The sequence below is a fragment of the Callorhinchus milii genome, unplaced genomic scaffold, assembly GCF_018977255.1.
Source record: "Callorhinchus milii isolate IMCB2004 unplaced genomic scaffold, IMCB_Cmil_1.0 Scaffold2, whole genome shotgun sequence".
Classification (NCBI taxonomy): Eukaryota; Metazoa; Chordata; class Chondrichthyes; order Chimaeriformes; family Callorhinchidae; genus Callorhinchus; species Callorhinchus milii.
Window position 1 is genome coordinate 119578926 of NW_024704743.1, and position 18714 is coordinate 119597639.

At 42.6% G+C, this 18714-nt stretch overlaps 1 protein-coding gene and 1 non-coding gene across 2 annotated transcripts in view; one reads left to right on the top strand and one right to left on the bottom strand.

The window, feature by feature from the left end:
* The window catches only part of LOC103179701 (vacuolar protein sorting-associated protein 13B), a 481880-nt gene that overhangs the window by 92737 nt on the left and 370429 nt on the right, over positions 1-18714 (bottom strand).
* On the top strand, positions 8026-8097 carry trnav-uac. The gene has a single exon. It is a non-coding gene; the product is annotated as a tRNA-Val (tRNA).

An 18714-nucleotide genomic window follows, 5' to 3' on the forward strand; every position in this document is an offset into this window, starting at 1 on the left:
TTAGGAATTCGAGAATTATAGTTTTTTTTTAAAATAAGTAACCTGTGAAGGGGCAGCTCTCCTGATAGTGTAGTGGAGAGAGCTGCAGCACACGAAGCTGGTTCAGTTCGAATTGCAGTCCGTGGTCAATGTACTGGGCCTGCGTGAGAGGGATAATTGGCCTCACCCTTCCCAGGGTTAGGGAGGAGATGAGCAGCCTGGTCACTCCACAGCATCTTATACCTGCTGTAGTTTGTGGAGTCCTCTCGCGTATTAGTTCAGGCAGGGCAAAACCTTAGGCAGATTTCCTTACTCCATACGCCTCTGTTTACCTAGCAGTAAATAGGAACCCAGTAGTTGGTTGATTGGAGGATCGTTTTCTGGGGATAATAATCTCTTCCCACAAAATATAATTTGACTACAAAGCTAACTTAAATATTCTTTTCATCGCTATAGTATCAGTATTAAGCGCTCTGGGACTCTACCCTGCATGAGGGGTGCTGTTTAAATGCAAATTGCTGTTCTTGTATCACACTGCCAGCTCTTCACTTTCTCTTGCTAACTCGTTCTTTCTCACTCAGACGTTTGTTTTACTTTCTTTTTCTTTTTTTACATTTCCTCTCTCTCTCTCTCTCTCTCTCTCTCTGTGACTCTCTAAACTCTTGCCATCTCTTTATCTGACTTTCTGCATCAACTATCCCCTATCCTGCATACACCATTGAGGCTCACAAAGGAACAATGACTATTTACATAAGGTACAAGACGGAGCTGGGCACCTGCAGACCTTGGCACAAGTCAGTGCCTTCGGGACAGGAAGGGACAATTATGAACCGATTCCTCATTCGCTTCATTCAAATGTTGGGCTACCTCATTTTCTTCCTCGATATCCTGCTCTGCTTTACCCAGGTTTACAACCAAGTTCGACCAGCTGTAAAATAATATTTGTGTAAGATTCAGGATATTCCTGAACCTCTCCATTTTCATTCCCCTTTCCCCCAGACCTACTGCCGTCTGTTGCCCTTTCATCATTCAGCAGCTCATCCAGACTCAAAGGGCCTTACTACAGAGGTCAAGATTTTCCACTAACAAAGCCAGGAAAGGTGGTTGAGGCCAAGACACTGGACTTGTTTAATAAGCAGCTTGATGCTGTGACAGAGGGACGGTGGGGTGGGTGTTTTGGAGGGATGGGATCAGACGGATCGAAGGGCCTTCTTCATTCAGACCAATCTGGTGTTGAACAACAACAACTTACATTTATATATCACCTTCACGCAGGACAGCATCTCGGAGTGTGCACAGAGACCGGATTGGGCGCCGAGCATGGGAGAAGGGGAGGTGACCCCAGGTGCGGTTGAAGCAGTAAGTCTTCACGTAGAATTTAAAGATAGATAAAGAGGAATTGAGGCAGGAAGTCCAGAATTATGGGTAAAGTGGCTGAAGAACTGACAATATTTCACCGCATATGTGCATGGCTGAATTAAGCCTCAACTTGCTGGTTTAAAACCATCAACTATTGCAGTTTATATAATAATCCTTGCATTTGATATAGCTACTTTCACATCAGAAGGATGGCCCAAAGCCTTCACAGGATATACTGCAAGGTGGAGCTACTGTGTGTTTTGGCAGGGAACGCAGCATCCGATTTGCACACAGAGGTGTCCCACAAATGGAGTGAGTGACCAGTTTTATTTGGGGATCGTTGACCAGAACATGAGGAGAATCTCCCTTCTATCTTCGAATAGTGTCATGGGATCTTTGGCGTCCACCTGAACAGGTGTAACATCCCATCCGAAGGATGGCACCTATAACATGCAAAGCAACCCCAGGACTGCATTGGAGTGCCAGCCTTTGACAGTTCCAAGTCCCAACATGGGGCTTGAACCCTATATAAAGAGAGTGCGTGCAAAACAAATGCCCTGGTGTGGATGTCACTGGAATTACCACAATCACACATAAAACCACTCATTTCACATCCTGCCTGGGTTCTGAACATCAGCAAATTCCTAACCAAAAAACCTGTACGTGCACTTAAAACTTTATTGTGCAAATCATGCAGCAGCAACAGGAGCAGCAGAATAACACATTACTTTGTACTCTTTCCAAATCCGAGCTGAATGAATGAGAAAATGTAATTAGCTACTGGTGTGGATTAACATGAATGTGATTAAGTTATAAAGGTCTGCTGCACATTTATTCATTTTAATCGCTCCAGATGTTCCAAATTACTGTATTTGAAGAAAGTATTTTCTCCTCGCTTAAAAGTACGAAGCTTCTGCTGTGAACACTTCAGAGAATTAAATACATATTATTGCAATGTCGCAGATAAAATTTCAGACCCCCAGGCACATCTTAAATAAGCTGGCAACGCATTAAAGAAAATGCTTTGCTTATTAGATACTTCCTATTCTAAACAGTGTCATCAAAAAACTTAAGACCAATCCATATAAAAAGCAGCAGAGTGTTTCCACAAGAACCTGGTGCCAAAAAAATCCCGTTTCTTCCAGCTAATGAGGAAAGGATGTGTCCTTTTTTATATGAATGTAAGATTTTCCAAACGGCCACATTAGGAGGCAAAAATGTATGTTCCATATGGGTTATATTTCTTCGAATTGTATTGGCATGATTCTTGCAGATCAACAGCATGATAACATTTTATAACCTTTCAGATAGCTGAGCCAAAAACCAAAAGCCCTCTTTTTTTCAATTGAGACAAAGTGACTGAAATCTACAGGTTTGGATTAAATCACAGCTGTAGAAACATAAGGGGGTTTTAAAGAGAGTAGCTGTGAACTTCAAACTGCAGGGTAACTTAACTTTCCTCATGCCCTTTATGTACTATTTTATATATTAAAAAACATGCTTAAATTTGACATAGCACCATATCACGTCGTTGAGATGTCTCAAAGCGCTTCACAGAATATACTGTAATGTGAATCGACCGTGTATTTTGTGGGTAAAATACAGCAGCCAATTGCATACAGCAGTGTCCCACAGTCGTGGATTGAGTGATCAATTTTATTATTTTTGGGGGGGATGGTAGGAGCCAAATTCACATTTATTTGCTGTAGGACTTATTCAACAAACTATTACTCCATTTGTTGAAGAGCATTTGTGTTCACCACACCAAAAAAACAGCATTTCGTTAATAAAAGCAATTCTACGTTTACGTAGTGCTTTTCATATAAGGAAGACGTCTCTCCTTCACAGGAGTTACTGTAAAGTGAAGTGACTATTTGTAGGAGGGTGTGTCAGCCAATTTGCACAAGGCAATGTCTCACAAACAGCCATGAAACAAATGACCAATCTTATCTGGGGGATTGTTTGCCAGAACATCGGATTATTATCAGTAGTAGTAGTATTAATAATTAAAATCTGAATATCTGTACACCTCCATCTTAGTTTAAGTCCATGTTCCTTTGTTATAGGTTTTTGATTTGTTAAACATAATTAGGTAATTATCCTATGGCGCTATTCAAACAGATAAGGGAGTTTCTGCCAGTATCCTGGCTAACAATCCCACATCTCACATTAAAAAATTGGTCACCTGTTTCCATGGCTGCTGTTTGTTTCTGTGCTCAAATTGGCTGCCGTGTTTACCTACAAAACATAGAGTCACTGTATTTCACAGTAAAAACCTGTGAAGCTCTTTGAGACGTCTTCCCGACATAAAAAGAGCTGCATCAAACGCAGAATGCTGGTTTACGTCAACGTCACTGGGTAAAAAGGTTTTAAAAAAGTTTAAATTAGGTGTTTTTTTTTCAGCAGATAGCTAAATGGAATTCCCCGTCTCTCTCTCTTTCTCTCTCTCTTTCTCTCGTGATCAATGACTTGAGTTCACCATTTCCTGGGCACCAGTAGGTGGAGTGCTGCGCTGCTGCAAAGCAGAGATTCCCTGTGAAAGCGACAGCAAAGGAAAAACTATAGCTCGATCCAGAGAAGCAAATCTCTTGTTGGTGATCAAGAAACAAAATCATCAGCAGCTGCCGAGACCTGGAACCCACTCTCTATCCCATCGAAGGAGGAAACAGTGGTGGATAACAGCAAGGAAGAAGTTTACAGCATTTTGGGCATTGTTTCAAAACCGACGGTAAATCGAGATTTATGCAACTGAAAAAGGGAAAGTTGTGGTGGTTCTCCCCAGATGTGTTTACCAGACGTTATTGTTACTTGACTTGCAAACCACTAATATATTCATGAGAATTGCAGCGTACTTGTTCGATAACTGGATTGCGCAGTCCAGGTTGAAGCTTTTTATTTTCTTTCTGCGAATGTTGTTACCTTCCTTCATGAGGGTTTTTTGACTCCTCTTCTACTGGGATAGGGTTCCAACGTTGTGGGTAACTAGCCCAAGTGGCCGATGTCCACATGTGGAAATTGACACAACTATTAGCAGCTGAGCCTGATCCCTTCCACAGGCACCCACCCACATGCATCTTCCAGCTGCTTTAGATAAAGTAATGTTCAGGAGTGGAAACCCAGCTGATAATTATTTGGGTTACTGTATTTGTAGGTGAATTCAGCAGCCCAATTCTGCACAGCTATGTCCCACAAACAGTCAAGAAGTGAGTGACCACCTTTATTTGAGCATTGCTGGCCAGAACACCAGGTGAAACTCCTTTCTCCTTTTGACAGTGCAGTACCCCCCAGCACTGCATTGGGGCATTAGTCTAGACTCTATGAGTTTAAGGTCCTGACGTGGAGCTTGAACCCACAATCTTCTTACTGAGAGGTGAGAGTGCTACTAACTGAGCCAGGCTGCCACACAAACAGTACCTATTTGTAGTTCCAACTCCAGATCTGGCTTATACAAGGTAATTCGACACAGCCTGGGATTCAAACTGGGACGGGATGCCTTACTCACTGGATCATCAGAGGGGCGTTTGGAAATATACAACTTTCCAATTGATGCATTACCCAGTTACTTATCTGTAAAACCAGAATTTACATATTGAGTTGCCAAAGACAGCAGAAGGGAAAACAAAGCTTCCTCTAATCAGAACAGGCGGTGAACATTTCATATATTCATCTATCGGCCTGGCTCATTTAGTAGCACTGTCGCCTCAAAGTTAGATAGTTGTGGTTTAAAGCCTCACGTGGGGACTTTGAGCTCACATTCTTGTGTTGACAATCCAGTACATTGCTGGGAGAGTGCTGCCTTGCCAGAGGTGCCATCCTTTGAGTGGGATGTTAAACTTAGATCATATCTCCCTGTTCAGGCAATCATTAAACATCCCACAGCACTATTTGATAAAAGAAGGGAGTTTCCTGGCCAAGAATCTCCCAGATAAAAAAATAGAAATAGTCATTCACTTTCATTTTCTGGCATATTTGTGGAATGTTGCTGTGTGCAAATCGGCTGGGGTTAGGTGTTGGAGGGGGGTGGCTTCAGCAGAGGTATTGTCCTTCGAAATAAAACCGAAGTTCTATCTACCTGCTTAGGTGAATGTTAAAGATCCTGTGGCACTATTCAAAAAGAAAAGGATCTCTCCCGGTGTCCTGGCCAACAATTCCCCAGATAAAATTGCTCATTCGCTTCCTGGCTGTTTGTGGGGCATTGCTGTGTACAAATTAGCTGCCGTGTTCACCTATAAAATATAGTCACCAACTTATTTCGTGAAGTGCTTTGACGTGTCCTCCCAAATGAAAAGGTGCTACATTAAATGCAAAGATCATTATTATTATTATTATTTTTAATATAGGGTAGCTCACAGTCCTAAACAGATAACCTGGTATGTACTTTAGCATCTTACCCAATGGAACAAAATTAAAGACAACAAAAGTAGAACAAATCTAGAGAAATCTCTATTTGGTGCAAATAGCAAATTCTTAATATATGGCAGGCAAGACTTTTAATTACAGATTAAAGTTGCTTCTAATAATAAATCATGGATAGCAAAGCTTTCAGCAAAGTTCGCATGAGTGGTTAGGATTTCTGTAAGCCTTTCCTTCTAGTGCACTTCCATTTATTTTTGAATAATTTCCAATAACCACCTCTATTCAACACTCTTTTCACAGGAGAATGTCATCATGGCTAATTTTTTCTTGTATGGCCAAGTTCCTTTTGAGTAATAAAGCAAACATGTGAGTCAGTTGCAAAGGCTGTTGGTTAACAATGAACCTATATGAGGTGACCAAAAAGTTGTGTTACCATAACAATGTCAGAATATCAGAAGTTATGATTTTTTTTTAGATAATTGGGTAGTTATCATGAATTTTTGGTCACCCTGTATATACCTCTCTTCCCTCCATCCTTGCCTCCCTCCCTTTTTCTCCGGAATGAACAAGTTAAAGGAACTCCACTCTAAATTGGCCTTGAACTAGATTCCTCGATTATAGATCTTTTTTCCGCAATGCCATTTCTTGTGACTTATGGTTTTCATTTTACAGAAGGAGGGTGTCAGGCACCTTGAGACATCCTCCTAGCTTGATTGGCGCTACATCAAATGTACTGCAAACCGTATTATTGCAAGTACATTTATTACTTATTATTACTGCATGACATTTTCCTTTTTGCTTCCAGCTTTTGTTTGTGCTATTTTCAGTAGCAGGTTTTGGTCTCACCCCACAACTCCTAAACAATGCTTTGCCATTACGTTACTTCCAACATTGTTCCTGGTTGGCAGTTACAAATGTTCACCAGGATTGGAGCTAGTGTGTTTATGATGCAGGTTTGCATAAGGTTGCATTTCATACAAATATCTCTGCATCTAAAAGTGCCTAAGTGCAGAAACCGACCCTGGAAACTCGCAAGCTGAAAGATATCTTCATTCTAAAGCAGGTTATGATGGAATGTTTACACAAATTAGAATTTCTTTACATAAACTGCAGTAAAAAACATATTGTTCCACTCAAAAACAAATACGCTGAGAGACCATTTCCTTTCACTGATACTTGTCTTGCTCATGTAAAAACACCTGTCTTTTGAGAAGTGCAGCCAGATGTTTTATGACAAGTCCGAAAGATGTTATTAAACGTCTGCATTCTTGCTAAATACATACCCAAAAGTACCACAATCGTTCTTTTGAGACGGCGATGAGGCTGAGAACAAATATATGTTGCCCTTTTGTATTTTTATGGTAAAATATAATAAGCAAGGTCATAAAGAATGTGGGAAAAGGCAGGTTCTAATAATAATCCTTGCATTTGTTTTAGCGCCTTATCATGTCTTCGAGACGTGTCAAAGCGCTTCACAGAATATATTGTAAAGCGACTGTATATTTTGTGGGTGAAAGGTTCTAAGGTTCTAATTCCTGGTTTGCATTGAGTTAGCTGATTTCACTCAAAGCACCAGTCAGTGCATTAACATTGGCCTCACACTGGATGAATTTTTTTTAAAAAGGGAAAGGGTTTGAAGATCGGCAAGAATGAAACCAAATTCATCCTTGGAGGGCCACGCAATGGAAACTAAAACAATAATCGGTTCCAACATGAATCAGGAAGTGAAACAATCATCGTGAAACCAAGACTGAAAGTGAAGAGCAAATGACCTGATCCAATCTGGAAATTAAATAGCACGGGTGATTTGACATGGAGGCATTGAATGAGACGTTGAGATGATGTATCAGCTTGGCTCACTTGGTAGCACTCTCACTCCAGGTCAGAAGGCTGTAAATGTGGTTGGTCGTGGTGAACCCAAAAGTTGATAATGTCAAAAACACAGTCACTACATCTTGCAGTGAAATCCTGTGAAGCATTCTGCGACGTTTTGACAACTTGATACGGTACTGTGTCAAATGCAAGGTTTATTATTTTTCTTATTACCATTGGCGGGAGAGCCTGCAACCACTCTGCCCCCAACCTCTGGAATTCCATCCCCCAGTCACTCCGCCTCGCCCCCTCCTTAGCCTCCTTCAAGTCCCGCCTCAAGACCCTCCTCTTCGACCATGCCATCAGCCACCCCACTTCCCCTCCCTTCTCCCCATCCTGACCCCAGCTCAGGTCTGAAATGCTGTACTCTGTCCAGCGCCTTGGGACGTCCTCTCGACATGAAATGCGCGATACAAATGTAATCTTGTTGTTGTTGTTATTATCATTATTATGGAGTGGAGTCCTGTAGCTTAGTGGTTAGAGCACTCGCCTTACAAGCGAGAGACCTGGGTTCAATTCCAGGCAGGGTGAAACCTTGGGCAAGTTTCCTTACTCCACACGCCTGATAATAATCCCTCAAAAAAACAATAATAAATTGGTCACTTCAATCCACGACAGTTTGTGGGACACTGCTGTGCACAATTGGCTGCCGGGTTTCGCCCACATATATACAGTCAATTCACTTTGCAGTATATTCTGTGAAGCACTTTGAGACATCCAGAAACGTGAAAAGCGCTATATCAAATGCAAGGATTATTATTATAATAAATGGGTTGCATTTCTAGTGATAAGGATGAGGGGGAATGAAAAGATGTGCAGGAAATGAGATTTCAATGATCAGTTAGCCAAACGGTGTCTACAAGAAAGAACTGACTTTGTGGATAACGGGATCAGATGAAAGGCTTCGTACAAGATGGATGATCTGGACATGATTAGATGGAGAATTAAGCTCTTGGCACAAAACATGAATACTGTAATCGGGATTCATTTAAACCACATCTGGAATGGAAGGCAGCAATTCTTGGTAGTTAGTCTAAGTTGAAAGCTGTAATTGGTCAGGAGATATGGTGCAATATTCACAAAGGAGAAAAACATTCTTAAAGACAGGATTGATTATTGGAAGGCGCTGAGTTGGATGGTAAACAATAATAATAATTCTTGCATTTGATATAATACCTTTCATATCGGGAGGATGTCTCAAAATGCTTCTCAGGATACACTGGAAAGTGTAGTGACAGTATTCTGCAGGCAAACGTAATACAACAACAACAAGATTCCAGTTATTGAGCGCCTTTCACGTCGGGAGGACGTCCCAAGGCGCTGTAATAGCCCATTTTTGCACAGCAAAACAGCCAGGAAGTGACTGATCAATTCTATTTGGGGGATTGTTGGCCAGGACACCGGGAGAAATCCCCTTCTCTTTTCCTCTTCTCGAGTAATGTCATGGGATTTTCAACATTCACCTGAACAGGCATCTGGGACCTCCTTTCATCTAAAGGACGGCACCTCCAAAACACAGCAGGACACACTTTCCCCAGCACTGGATTGGAGTGTCAGCGTAGAACCAGGGGATATGATCAAAGTTTAACATCTCAAGCAAACGTTTAGCATCTCAAGCAGTAAGCTACTTACTGACAATGCAGCTCAGAAGGAACCTAAAACAGTCTGCACCTTCTTTCTTGTCTGCTATTTTATGAAGTTGTTTATACAGAGTATCGTTTTCGCTGTCTGGAAATCAATTCCACTTAAAACTGAAAGGGTATAATAAATATATAAAGCCATTTTGTTTATTTTATTGAGTTCCATTTGTAGATTTACATTTAATAATCCTTGCATTTGATACAGCACATTAGCACGTCCAAATGTCTCAAAGCACTTCACTCGATGAGTTGCTTAAGGCTGTTATGCTGGCAACGACAGCAGTTGATGTCTGCCAGCAACATCCCACAAACAGCAATGAGATGAATGGAAAAATGTCATCTCCTGCTTAGTGAATTTGACTGAAGGAGGAATGTTGGCCAAAGTTTTCATAGAGAAGGTGGATATTGAGACGAATAATAAAATAATAATAATAATCCTTGCTTTGATTTAGCACTTTTCAGGTCGGGAGGAACGTCTCAAATTGCTTCACAGGATTTACTGCAAAGGGCAGTGACTGTGTATTTTGGAGGCAAATGTGACAGCCAATTTGCTCACAGCAATGTCCCACAAACAACAACAACAACAACAAAATGACATTTGTAAAGCACCTTTCACATCGGGAGGATGTCCCAAGACGCTGAATAGTCGGGGATCAAGACCCGAGCATGGGGGAGCGGGGGCGGGGTTAGCGTGAGGAAGGGCAGAGAGATAGGAGGGCGGCTGAAGGCACGGTCGAAAAGGAGGGTCTTGAGTCGTGCCTTGAAGGAGGCAAAGGGGGGAGCAAGGCGAAGGGATTGTGGGATGGAGTTCCAAAGGGTGGGGGCAGAGAGGCTGAAAGCCCGGCCATCGGTGGTAGGGTGGGCCGGGCGGGAGACATGGAGCAGGCCGGAGCCCGCTGAGCGGAGGGAGCGGACAGGCTGACAGGGGGTCAGCAGGTCAGAGATGTAGGAGGAGGCAAAGTCATGGAGAGCCTTGATGGTGAGGATGAGGATTTTGAATTCTATCTTCTGAGGGATGGGGAGTCAGGGGAGCCGGGCGAGGGTGGGAGTGATGGGGTCATGGAGCCTGGTGCGGGAGAGGATATGAGTTCTGGATGATCTGCAGCTTGTGGAGGGAAGAGTTGGGGAGGCCGACAAGGAGAGAATTTCCTAGTCTAGCCTTGAGGTGACGAATGGTGTATGAAGGTTTCAGCGGCCTGAGGGGTGAGGTAGTGGCAGAGTCGGGCAATGTTGCAGAGGTGGGGGAAGGCAGAGCATGTCATGGATGGATATGGGGGAGAAAGGACAGTTGAGGGTTGAACAAGACGTCAAGGTTCCTAACTGGTTTGGTGAGGTGGAGTATTCATCCATGGATGCTGATGCTGCCAGTGCCTGAGGTGCAGAGGCGCTCGCGCGAGCCAATCAGGAGGGCCTCAGTCTTGCTGACATTCAGCTGTAGAAAGTTGGCTCTCATCCAGGACTTGATATCTCAACAGTCTTGATCCTCAAATGTTCAGCACCTTGGGACATCCTCCTAACATGAAATATGCTTTACAAATGTAATTTTGTTGTCGTTGTTTGTGGGGCACTGCTGTGAGCAAATTGGTTGCCAGATTTGCCCACAAAACACACAATCACTGTGCTTTACAGTAAATCCTGTGAAGCGCTTTGAGACATTCCCATCAGTTGTCCTGGAATCGAGGGTGGAGGCAGAGAGATAGAGTTGGGTGTCATTCGCATACATGTGGAAGTTGACCCCATGTCTGTGGATGATGTCACCAAGGGGGAGCATATAGATATTGAAACGGAGAGGGCCAAGGACAGAGCCCTGGGGGACACCAGACGTGACAGTGCGGGGGCTGGAGGAGAAACCGTTAGAGCCAACAAAGTGGAGACAGTGAGAGAGATAGGAATCGAACCAGGTAAGGGCAAGGTGCTATATCAAATGCAAGGATTATTATTATCATAATGCTCCAGGCTCGACTATGCAAATGCCCTGCTTGTCGGCCTTCCCAACTCCTCCCTCCACAGGCTGCAGATAATCCAGAGCTCTGCAGCCCGCGTCCTCTCCCACACCAAACTCCGTGACCCCATCTCCCCCATTCTCGCCCGACTCCATTGGCTCCCTATCCTTCAGAGGATCCAGTTCAAAATCCTAGTCCTCACCTACAAAGCCCTCAATGGTCTCACCCCACCCTATCTCTGTGACCTCCTAACTCCCTACCAACCCGCCTGCTCCCTCCGCTCAGCCGGCTCTGGCCTGCTCCACATCCCCCGACCCACCCACTCCACAATTGGCGGGAGAGCCTTCAGCCACTCTGCCCCCAACCTCTAGAACTTCTTCCTCCAATCACTCCGCCTCGCCCCCTCCTTAGCCTCCTCAAGTCCCGCCTCAAAACCCTCCTCTTCGATCATGCCATTGATCACCCCCCCTTCTCCTCCCCTCTCCCCCCTGACCCCAGCTCGGGTCTGAAATGCTGTACACTGTCCAGCGCCTTGGGACGTCCTCCCAACGTGAACGGCACTATACAAGTGTAATCCTGTTGTTATTATCACATCTTTGAGAAGTGATATCTGGGGGATTGTTGGCAAGGACACCATGAGAAACTCCCCTCTCTTTCCGAATAGTGTCATGGAATCTTTAACATCCACCTAAACAGGTAGACCAGACCTTGGTTTTGGTCAGGACACCAGGAGAAATTCCCTGGACTGCATTGGAGTGCCAGCCTAGATTGTGAGTTCAAAGTACCGATTTGGGACTTGAATCCACAACCTTCTGAATGAGAAATGAGAATACTATCAACTGAGCCAGGCTGACTCACAAGTTGGACAAATCATCAAACGTTGATCGTTTATATTTGAGGTTCTGGAGGAAAGCAAAAGAACAAAAAGCTGAGGTCTTGACCAAAAATTGTGTGGAAAGGAAAATTATGCCAAAGGACTTTTTTTTATTCCAAAAAGGAGATAGAGATAAAAGCAAGAAGCTACAGCCCTGTTAACCATACTTTGGTTGTTAAGTCTATTGCTCGAGTCTATAATACAGCTAAAGATTACTGAGCGCTTGAAAGAACACATGTTAATCAGTGCCAGTTACCAAGGACTTCTGAAAAGTAGGTCATGATAGAATGGGTGGAAGATGGAGGGGTAGAGGGAGAGAGTTAGAGATGAGGATCTGAAGGTTTAGCCTACGATTGTAATGCTTTATGTCCACTGTTGGCAGGTTGATTAAAAACGGAACACAAATTTAACATAACATAAAAGAATTAAAGGGAGGTTAATGCAAAAAGTAGCTGTAATGTGCAATTTTCTGCTGCAGACTGTTCTCAAGACAGCCAATAAATCGGTTTAAAAGCGGAATTAGACAGCTGCTTCGAAAAGAGGAACATTTAAAAGGTTTAGGGAGAAAGCAGGAGAGTGGGATTAGTTTTGGTGTATCAAGTGGAGAAAAATAGCAGCATGGACTAGATCTCCTGTTCCCGATTCTAGGACACTGTCCAAAAAGAGAAGGGAGTTTCTCCTAGTGATCTGGCCATTTATTATCCAGATTAATCAGTTATTGACCTTTTGGTTGGCAGTGGACCTTGCTATGTGCAAAATGCCATCGTTCAATGCCTGCAGAAGCAGTCATGACCACAATTGAACATAATTACTGAAAAGCTCTGAGAGGTTGGGAGGCTCTAAGGCTCGGTGTTATAAAATAATTGCTAATACTACATTTAATTCAATTTACATTTATACACATCAGGAGGACGTCTCAAGTCACTTGACAATCCTGGATGGGTACCCGAGCTGGGGGTGGGAGTTGAGGGGATCAGGGAGACGAAAGATGACCGAAAGCGCAGTCAAAGCGGTGCATTTTGAGATGGGCCTTGAATAAGGGAAGGGGGAAAAGAAAGGGACGAGCGAGCTCCATCATATCAACACAACAAATTCCATTTGTATAGCTCCTTTCATGTCAGGAGGACATCCCAAAGTGCTGGACAATTCGGAATCCGCACTCTAGCTGGTGGGACTAACTTGAAATGTCTCAAAGCACTTCACAGAGTTTTCCGTAAAGTGTAGTGACTGCATTGTAGGTGAACGTGGCAGCCTATTTGCACACAGCAACATCCCACAGCCATGACGTGAAGGTCTACTTATTATTTTCTGGTGAATCGTTAGCTTGGACAGCAGGAGACTCTCTTCTCCTTTCAAATAGTGTCCGAGCATCTAACATCCACCTGAACCAGCACTAATCAGAATGATATGTTTCCATATTTAAGTGATCTTTTCTATGTTTTGGGATCAGAAATTTCTAATATTGCTTCTGTTTCAGTAAAAAACAACTCTGCATAATTTTACAAAGTGCTGGTGCCGTGTGAATTGCCCACTAAGTGTGGTTAGGTCTACACGTAATTTGAAATGTAATTATTATTAAAGAAAGAAGAGGTATTTGCCACATAGGAACTTTGAGCTCACGGGTGACACCAACACTCTAATGAACCATTATCCGAGCTGCAAATTTTAGGATGAGACATTAAACCAAGGTCCCGTTTTGTTGGTTAAGGTTGACTTTAAAGATCATAGGTGGCAGGTGAAAATAGTCTTGGGGAAAAACCTCAGTTCAAGTTTTAACTGGGGATAATAATTATTACTGGGGGTAATAATCACTTTAAGGATAATAATTTGGTCACACAATCCACGACTGTTTGTGGGACACTGCTGTGCGCATTGGCTACCATGTTTCGCCCACAAAATATGCAGTCAATTCACTTTATAGTATATCCTGTGAAGCGCTTAGAGATGTCTCGAATACGTAATAAGGCACTATATCAAATGCAAGGATTATTATTCTTAAAATGTTGGTCGTCCCCCTTAAATCAGACAGGTCCATTGGCTAATCCGAGGGGAATCTGACGGGGCCGGAAGTGGGCTGGTGCTGACGACGAGTTGGGAGAGGGGCAAAAAAGTGCCGTGGGTTGGGGCTGCTCGGAAGACTGCCTGTGGTCCTCTTCAGAGCTCAGGGCTTTCCCTCCCAGTACCCTTAAAGAGGTGAACGGGGGTGGTGGCTGAGCCCCTTCGTGCCCTAGCCCCCCCCCCACCCATGGCCCATGTTAAAGATCCCATGACCTGAAAAGAGAGTTTTGAAAACGGAGTTTTTTCCATTTGCTCTAAACAACAATCCCACAGACTAACTGGTCATTTCTCTTGCCGGCTGTTTGTTAGGACACTGCTGTGCGCAAATTGGCTCCCGCGTGTGCCAACACACTCACAACACTTAGCAGTAATTACCATGAATCGCCTCGAGGCGATTTGACCCGATTAAGGATCATATTCTTCTTATTAAATAATAATATGAAATACAAGGATCATATTTCTATTATTATAAACAATAAAGAGAGGGCTGAAGAGGGCAAAGCGAAAGAGAGGAGACAGGAAACGCAATGCTCGAAATAAAAGAGAAAATCAGTACAAAACATCACACTGTTCCGTGGAGACATCTAATCATGATGCTATCCAGCTCAGAACAGTTGGTTTGGGAGGGAAAAAATAGGAAATTAGAGTAAAATATGAAAAGCCTGCTCCAAAAAGAAAGCTTGTGGGAAAATTAGGCAACTCAGTATATTGCTATTGACCGTACAGACTGGTCCGAAACTTTCAAAGGCACTGATCAATCCTCCAGATGTATAATATTCTAATTTATCACAGCATCAGTGGAAAGCACAACATCTTTTAGTTGATTGTTTGGGTACCCAGGGTTCAAAGTACTGGGAGAGTATCAATTTATATTTAATGCAAGACTCTCACCAGTGATCGATTATTATTGCAACAGGAAATGGGACATGGTTTCTTTAACTGGCAACTTTGTGTGCATAAGCTCTATTTGCAGTAATCTTATATCCTGATACAAATGCGTAATGTTTTACTGGCAAATATCCTTGCTGCAGCTTTCCAACATTGCTCTGTTCGCACATATCACTGTTTAACGGAGTCGAGATTTTCAAAGAAGCACTTAACGACAAGGGCTAACTTGGTTATTTGAATTGAGTTTGACATGTTGTTTGCCACGTTTGGTTTTGCAGAAGCCATCAAATTTGCAATATTTCCAAAAATTGCCATTTCTAAACATCCGCGATGGGGGGCGGGGGTGGGAGAAAGAGGCTGGAGAGAGAAAAGGCTCAGTGGTGTTTTGTTCACCGAGCCTCCCCCTCCTCCAACTGATCAATCGTTGGTAGTTTTCCAAATTTGGAATTAGACAAATATTGAGAAGAGTTCTCAATATCTATGTGCAAATTGCTTACAAAAAAAGTCACTATACTTTACAGTATGTCCTGTGAAGCTCTTGTGGACATCCTAAAGGATGCCATTATCAAAGCAAGGACTTTTATTAATTATACACTGTGCCTAATAATAATAATCCTTGCATTTGATTATAGCGCCTTATCATGTCATCAAGACGACTCAAAACGCTTCACAAGATTCACTGTAAAATGTTCATTCTGTGGGCGAAATCTTACACCCAGTTGCGCACAGCAATGTCCCGCACACATGACCAATTTTATTTGGGGAATTTGTTGGTCAGAACCTCAGGAGAAACTCTCTTCTCTTTTCAAATTGTCGACCTGAACAGACAGACAGGACTTCAGTTTAATGTCTCATTGAACAACAGTACCTCTGACAAATCAGTCCTCCCCGCCACCCCTCAGCAATGCATTGGAGTGTCAGCTTAGATTTCTATATACAGTATATATATTTTTATATAGACTACCTTGGCAGATGCGGCTTGTGAATATCGCAAAGTAGACGCCTCTATTACTTTAACAAGTGTTCAAATGCTTTTACGCCCATATCCTGATGGTAACAGCTGCTGTAAAGGTAAAAGTACTTTGGCATGAATAAAGCTCCAGTATTCCACAGTGAGGAGTCCTGTATCATTTCAACCCTTATTGTAATGAACGGTGAGAACTGAAGACTAACAGTGTTTCCTTACTAATGTGCAGCGCTGACCCAGTCTGATTAATGGGATACTTAAGGGAGGAAGCAAAGAGGTTTTGAACGTTTGTTCAAGCATAATTTATTATTTATATAATACAACTCTATTGGATTAATAAAAAGCATACTGCTCGCTGGATTTTTTTTTGGGGGGGAAAAAAAAACATGACATTGCATTTGGACCAGGAAAAACAATTGTAACATTGTATTATGAAATGGCTCCAAGTGCAAGGCACAGCTACAATTTTCTGACAAACCTTCACACTTAACCATTCAATTTCGGTTGGAAAATAAGAGTTCATTTCAGCTGGAAGATATAACAGCTCTCTGCGCACGTCCCTCCCCTCCCCAATTACTGTAATTGAAACCAGACATCAACAACCCAAAGTGTCAACTGTCCAACCAATTTTTCCAATTCCACTAACATATTGTTCATTCACAATCAGTGTGTGGAAACACAAAGAGGTTGTTGCAAACACTGCATTGTCAAGGTTTCCCATTTGTTTGCTGTGTCACAAGAATATAACCTTACCCCTGATTTTTGCACCACTTTGACACGGCGAGCGTTGCGAACAATGCAGCCATACTGTTCCGATTCTGATTCATTAAAGCTATTAAAAGCAAATGATGTAAGCTGCTGGCCCTGAAATATCCCTTGCCCGGGTGACAAATCCGTCCTTTAGCATTCCAATATCAATGAGTCACACATTTCGATAACCCACACAGGCAGGATATGGTAACATTATTAAAACACAAATCAAGCGTGAAATGAAAGAAGGGGGTTAGTTACTCTGAAACTCTAGATTTCTGTTGTAAAGAAAAAGCCGTTGGGATTGCAGGGTAAAATTGGTGACAAAGGTATTGAACTACTGAGCAAATGTAGGCAAGTCCTTTGTTACACTATTTAGAAACGGCAGGGTCTAGTTTGCGATATTTTTTAACTGGATTTCATAATAAGAAATGCAACTCGCACCTTCCACCAGGCCAACATAAACATCTCTCCCACACAACCTAGTTCTAAAGTGGAGGTTCCGGGGGTCGATAAGAAATCTCATTAATAAAGACTGCATATTAGAGCTCTTTAATGTCAACTGCATAAAACAACCATATACAATTGATTCCCTAATAAGATGTCCTGTTAGAAGGCAGGTGCCCTGTAAACCTGCATTTGGCTCCGTCCCCAGACTGGTTGGCTTCCTTTACTAAAGAAAAATGGTCATCAAGTCACCACCGACATCACTTCCCGTGTGTTATATCTGCAGGAAACTTCCTGTTTACTGTGCGTGTGCAGGGCGCCAGACTTGACATTGACTTTGGCAGCAACCCAACGATGGGGAAGTTGTTCATTATTAAAGTGGTGGAGGCTGGGTGACTTTCTTCACCTATGTGCAGTGTGATAACCAGCTTAATTAACACTTAACTAATTAATTAATCAATTACTCCTGGTTATAAAGCATTCTCGAATTTTATGGACCTTTCGACTTCTGCCTCATAATGGGGTTCCACTGTTTCTCATTAGGCTCAATTCTCATTAAGGTAATAGAAGTCACTGTTGAAGAATGAAGCACTTTTCCTCTCCATGACAGGCATTCAGCACCTCTACACCATCCTCAGCACAGGTCAGCTCGAGTGCTCTTGTTATTTTTTCTTGAACCCAGAGTACAGTACCAGCTACAAGGAAAAATTGGCTACACTTTCAAGGTGAGGTTCTGAACGCAGTGCTGTAAAAGACCTTACACACTTATAAAATGCTGGGCTTGATATGGACTCTTCATTGAAGGCCATGCCTGCTCAAATATAGAAACAGACAATAAGTCCTCTCCACCTGTCTGACTGCCTCAATTTCTAGCACTCACGCTTATAAGTCAAAAGGCTGTGGGTCCAAACCCCAAAATTGAGCTCATCGTCTAAGCTGACACTCAGTGCAGTGCTGAGGGAGCGATGAATTGTCAGAGGTGCCGTCCTTCAGATGAAATGTTAAACCAAGGTCCCACTGGCGTCCCTGGATGTTAAGGATCCCACGGACATGAATAAAAGTATAAAACTGCAGCACTTCAAATACCCCAAAATACAGTCACTGCATTTTACACTATACCTGTGAAGCTCTTTGAGATGGCTTCCCAATGTGAAAGGCACTTTATCAAATGTAAGGATTATTCATATTATAAACATTTATCCACAAATTTTTATGCCAGAATGTGCAATATCACATAGGAAATCTGTTGCTCATTGTTAACTTGGTACAAATTCTTTCTGTGCTCCCAGACATTATGAAGAGGCAATCTTATGAAAACATTGCTTAACGTTACACTAGTGCCTGGCTAGATACACCCTTTATGTTACCTAATATACATGAAAATAGCAGGCCTGACCAATTTCAACCTGGATAATGCAAAACAGTACCAAAAAAAAACGTTTCCTGCCCACGCAGTTTTTAACCTCATCAAAGCCATGAAGGTCTTAGACAATTATCTAAAGATCGCACTGCATTTTGAACAATTCCTCATGTTACTTTGAATTTGGGCACCAGTTTTCATTGTTGTTTTGACTGTTCTAA